Consider the following 6,000-nt stretch of genomic DNA (forward strand, 5'->3'; position numbering starts at 1 on the left):
TGTGTTTGCTCATTCATTCACTTTGCTATAAATGTCTTTTTATCCCCTTTTCTCACTGCTAAATCTCCCCCCTACATAGGCAACCATTACGTGCTGTTTAAGATCTTCCCTTTTTTTCACTGTATTATACAAGATGTGTGCTTTCTTTGTGTGTGTATTTTAAAACTATTTATGGTGCTCATTTTATATTATTTATTCCATTTCTTAGCTTTTCACTAGCGTCTGTATGTTGAAGATCCCTCCGTGTTGCTGTGTGCACAACTTCTCTGTTTCTTCTAACTGCTACAGGGAGTGCACACACTACACTTTATCAACCCCCTGTCCAATGAGGGGTACTCAAGCTGTCTCTAAGCCCCATCACCACATATAATTCTGCAGTGGATTTCCTCACACCATGTTCCTTTATGTAACTACCTGAGGATTTCTTTTGGATACTGACATGGGAGAGAGGGCAACTTTGTGTATATGGCTGGGCATTTTTACCATGACATCTTTCACTCCAGAGGCCAGATAACCAATATAGTTCTGCAAACTGCAAATTATAGCTATCCATTTATGTACTCCGGAAGCAAGGAAATAATCATAAGCTAAGCCTATGAACAGATTAGACCTACTGTGAGAGGCGCCTAGTCCCAAATCCCATTTATCATTTGGCCTCTCTATATCCTCATTCAAATAGGAAGGCTATAACGGCATTGTGGGTCCTCTGGTGGCAGTGTCAGCTGTATTTAACATCCTTCAAGTGGTCTGGGTATTGTGCTACCCCCAGGATAGAGTTACTCTGATAAATGGTTCAGGTACTTCCTAGGAAGAATGGGTGAAATATTTATTGTATATGCAAAGGTTGCTTTCTGGAATTGATGGGCTCTAAGCTTGAGAACTGTCTCAAATTTAGAAACTACACGAGAAATCACAAGTTTCCATTTTAGTGGCTAACATCAGTCTCTGGTTGCCTTTTATTTTTCCAGTTACATAAGTCAGTCATTCACTCTACCCATCACCTGTCCCTAGAAGCAAAAAAAATTATTCACTCTTATGTGTCACCACTTTTTCCCTGATATTAAATACTATCACCTAGCCTCTATGCTTCCAGAGTCCTATCTCTCTTTCTCCATTAGGGAGCTAAGTTCTGAGGCAGCATCTACATGAAAAAATCTGACTGGGAGACAGAGACAGAGAATTCTGGATTCATAGGGGATCATAGTCAGATTGCAGCTTGTCTCATCTTCACGTAGTAAACATACTCAAACTTTCCCAACTCTTTGAGCTCTTTTTTTTAAGTAGGCTTCATGCCAAGCACGGAGCCCAATTTGGTACTTGAACTCACGACCCTGAGATCAAGACCTGGGCTGAGATCAAGAGTCAGATGCTTAACCAACTGAGCCACCCAAATGCCCCTCTCTGAGCTGTTTGATCCCACTGCCAAAACAGTTTCAACATCTCCAACTAATTTGCTGTAAGTCTAGATTACTGCCATGTCCAACTGTTAAGGAAACAATCTAGCCAAGTATTAGTACCAGCCTTAAGATGTTAAAGCCATAGTCATGGGACAGTGTCCCTAGGCCAACAAACTTTTGCCTACCTGACCTTATGTTTCACCCACTCTGTATTAGTTTCCTAGAACTGCTATAACCAAATACCATAAACTGGGTGGCTTAAAATACTAGAAACTTAATTCTCTCACAATTCTGGAGGCTCTTAGAAATCTGAAATCAAGACATTGGCATGACATGTTGTCTCTGAAAGTTCTAGGAGAGGATCTTTCCTTACCTCCTCCTAGCTTCTAGAAGTTGCCAGCAATCCCTCTTTGCCTTGGCACACACAAAAACATGTTGTCTCTGAAAGTTCTAGGAGAGGATCCTTCCTTACCTCCTCCTAGCTTCTAGAAGTTGCCAGCAATCCCTCTTTGCCTTTGCACACACAAAAACCGTAATAAAAATCTTTACAGAAATCTACCGTTGATGGCTTCTTGCATTAGTTTATTAACCCTGCATATTTTTGCCTATCTCCCAATAGAAACTCAAGCTTTTCCTGAAGCAAAAGTTGCCAAATTTCAGTCTGTGAGGCAAATCTGGCCTACCATCTATTCTGGTACAACTCATGAGTTAAGAATGGTTCTTACAGATGAATATTTGCAATCAATTTGATAATAGGAAATGCTAACTTAAAAATTTTTTTAATATTTATTTATTTTTGACAGAGAGAGAGAGAGAGAGAGAGAGAGAGAGACAGAGCATGAGCGGGGGGAGGGGCAGAGAGAGAGGCAGACACAGAATCCGAAGCAGGATCCAGGCTCTGAGCTGTCAGCACAGAGCCCGATGCAGGGCTTGAACTCACAGACAGTGAGGTCATGACCTGAGCCGAAGTCGGATGCTCAACCGACTGAGCCACCCAGGCGCTCCAGGAAATGCTAACTTTAAACCCTCTTTATGTGCAAGGTTATACCTCACCCCCTCCAAAATAATCCTATTCTTCTCCCTAGTAGACATGTTACCAAAACATTTGTACTTAATTATTATTATATTTTGAATTTTACCATTAGAAGTTTTGTAGAAATGTGCTTTCTTTCTTTGTATATAATATCATAAATACTATCCTCAATCTGTCTTGGTGCTCCTCGAAGTCTAACATATTTACTATCTGTCTCTGTATACTCTGGTTTCTCTTCAGATCGTATAAATCTTTTGCCTTTTACTCTCTGTCTCTGTAAAGAAAAAGCTTCCCAACTGCTACCCTAATGGATGAGCAAGAGTATCCGAGTTTGAAGAATGCTAGAGAAGAGTACAAAAGGTGTGAAAACTGGCACACTTCCGCACAGGATATAGTGTCCTGGGTCTGGGGGAAAGCCTGTGAACTAGTAACAGAGCTGTAGGCCCAACAGCACAGCCACAGATTTGCAGCAGATGTCAACTTACTCCTTTCCTGACCAGATGGAGGCTATAAAGTTGGAAGCAAGGCAACTTTCTTTGTACCAGTTCTTTACGCTGTCAACACATAAACTCCAAAAAAATGGCAGGCACCTTGCTTTCTTCAGGGCAAAACACTTTCAATGAATTTTTATTAGCCTCATTCTCACCCATAGGCATGGCTAACCCACCGTGCAAAGTTTTTTATGCTCCAACCACCTGCACAGTAGCATGCTATATTTAGGTCAGAGGCAACAGGACATGGTACAAGCTTTTCAAGAAATAGAAACTTAAAGAGTCATCTTTAAGATTCTTTTAAGAAAAGATTTCGTCTTTTCTATTAAGTGATTTAATCTATAGCATCCACGTTTTTTTCCTCTATGAGATGGAAATTATGATACATAGCTATTCCCAAGGCCGATATTCAAAACATTTAATGACCAATATAGCACAGGCATTAATCAATCAGAAAGAATGTTGGTCACGAGAAGCAAATAAGCCACAGAAGCCAGACGTATTCGTAACTTGGGACTAAATGAGAAATTGTGTGTCGCGTGCTCAGCACAGTCTAAAAGACAGTAAGTTCTTCATAATTTCCGCTATCATTAACAGTTTCTTCTCTTCTTCCTTAACAATGACTTCCTATCTTATTTGTTAAAATGCACTGTATTTCCCCTACAGTGATGTATTCATCATGCCAGATCTTCTATTTCCTTATTTTGGGATAATTTCACACAATGAAAAAATGGCTTCTTTTAAAATAAATATCTGGAAATGAATGCTTCTATTTCCTTATTTTGGGATAATTTCACACAATGAAAAAATGGCTTCTTTTTAAATAAATATCTGGAAATGAATGCTGATCAAAAAACATTTCCCATTGGCCCACAATGCTAAGAACAATAATTGGTTGTGAGAGTCTTGCCAGAAGCAAATGATACTGGAGATTCATAGTTCTTAAAGAATAGCTAAGGGGACCTGGGTGGCTCAGTCAGTTAAGTTTCCTATTCTCGATTTCGGCTCAGATCATGATCCCAGGGTTGTGGGATGGAGGGCACCACCCGCCTATCGTTGGGTTCCACACTGAGCATGGAGCCTGCTTAAGATTTTCTCTCCCTCCCTCTCTCTCTGTGCCCCTCCCCCAGGCTCTCCTGCACGTGCTCTCTCTCTCTCTCTCTTAAAAAAATAGAATAGCTAATTTAACAAGAAAGGCTGTGGTAAATTTAACAGGCTTTACCCAAGCCCTGACCACATAAAGAAAACCCTCAGGCAGGAAGCCTTCCATTATTTCTCCCTGGTTTTGATCTGTATACCTTAAGTGTTTTCTTGGTTGAAATCAAGATATTGAACAATTCTTAGCAATCAGTGATTAGGAGAAAGATCAAACAAGATCAGCAAAGTTTTATTTCTTGATTAGTTCCACCATGATAGGTAGTAGAAATGATTACTTCTTGGCAATGTATGCAACATGTTAGGCAATATTCTAACTGCTTTACATACATTAATTTATGTAATCCTTACAACAACTCTATCCAAATGATCAATCATCATTTCACATTCTCTTGGTCTCCCCTTTCCAGTGTTCCACTACAACCATAGCAACCAGTCCTGCCTGGATTCCTGCTAGCTTCATGTTGTATAACTGATAGCATCTAGCTTCAGGTCATCTGTCTTCGTTCTGGCTGCTATAACAAAGTACCCAAGATGGGAGAGCTTATAAACAACAGAGACTTATTTATTACAGTTCTAAAGGCTGGGAAGTCCCATCAAGGCCTTCTAGTGAGGCCTTTCTGGTTCATAGATAGCCATCTTTTTGCTGTGTATTCACATGGGAGGAGCTAGGGATTTCTCTGGGGTCTTTGATATAAGGACACCAATCCCATTCATCTCCCAAGGCCCTACCTCCTAATACCATCACATGGGAGGGTTAGGATTTCAACATATGAATTTGAGGGAGTCACATTCAATCCATTGCACCACCTATTCCATTTGTTTTTTTTATCTCCAACCCCAAGACTTCTCTCTTGATGTCCCAAAGTAGGATGCAAGGTAGCAAGCTCAGTACCTGCATATGCAACCCAAAAATAAAAAGGAGTTAACCCCCAAGCAAGTCTTTATTCAATGATGATAGGGAGCTGATAGATTAATTTTTCCCTCAGGATGGAAAGTCTTCAAATATTTTTCATATGGATTCTTAGTACTGCAGAATTAAGTAACCAGTAGCATATAGCAATGGCCAACTCAATAATATATCTTTGGTTTTTAAAAAATGTTCGTTCGTTTGTTTGTTTAGAGACAGCATGTGTGCACATATGAGTGGGAGAGGAACAGAGAGAGAGGGAGAGAGAGAGAGAGAATCACAAGCCAGTTATGAGTTGTCAGCACAGAGCCCAGTGTGGGGCTCCACCTCACAAACTGTGAGATCATGACCTGAGCCAAAATTAAGAGTCGGATGCTTAACCAGCTGAGCCACCCAGGTGCTCCTCAATAATATATCTTTGTATTGGCTCTCCCTTCTTCTCTGTTTCACTGCTTTGTCCTTTATTCTTCCTACCTGTGACCATATTCCTGAAAAATATATTCATACATTTTACTAATAAGATTTTGTCTCAGGATCAACTTTATGGGGAACTTGGTAATAATCCGGTTAGTACCAAGAATGGACCTAGACAATAGACTCTCAAGATGAAATTTTGAAGCCTAATCACTCACCAGTCACATGGCAGTAAGATCCCTATTGCTATTGGTAATTGGGGCAAGGATTACTATTGGAATTCAGTACAATTAGAATTACTAAGGCTTTTACTGTTGTGGTTTTGGATAAGGTGCAGGTAGAAGGTAAGGCATTAGATTATATGGTGGCTCTAGCACATTAATGGTATATGGAGTCAATGATAATTATAATAATTGTAGAATAGACTGGTTTTCCTTGTTAGAAGTCTTGAAAAAAGCAAATAAAATCATAATAGCCAATTTCAAATCAGGACATTCTGCAAAAAGCCTCTAGGTCCTGTATGGAAACTTGAAAAAGACCCTAATCTCCTGCAGCTGTGAGGCAGATTGTGCTAAAAATCAGGCCCCTGATCTAATTGTA

The sequence above is a fragment of the Acinonyx jubatus genome, chromosome F2, assembly GCF_027475565.1.
Source record: "Acinonyx jubatus isolate Ajub_Pintada_27869175 chromosome F2, VMU_Ajub_asm_v1.0, whole genome shotgun sequence".
In the NCBI taxonomy this organism is placed as follows: Eukaryota; Metazoa; Chordata; class Mammalia; order Carnivora; family Felidae; genus Acinonyx; species Acinonyx jubatus.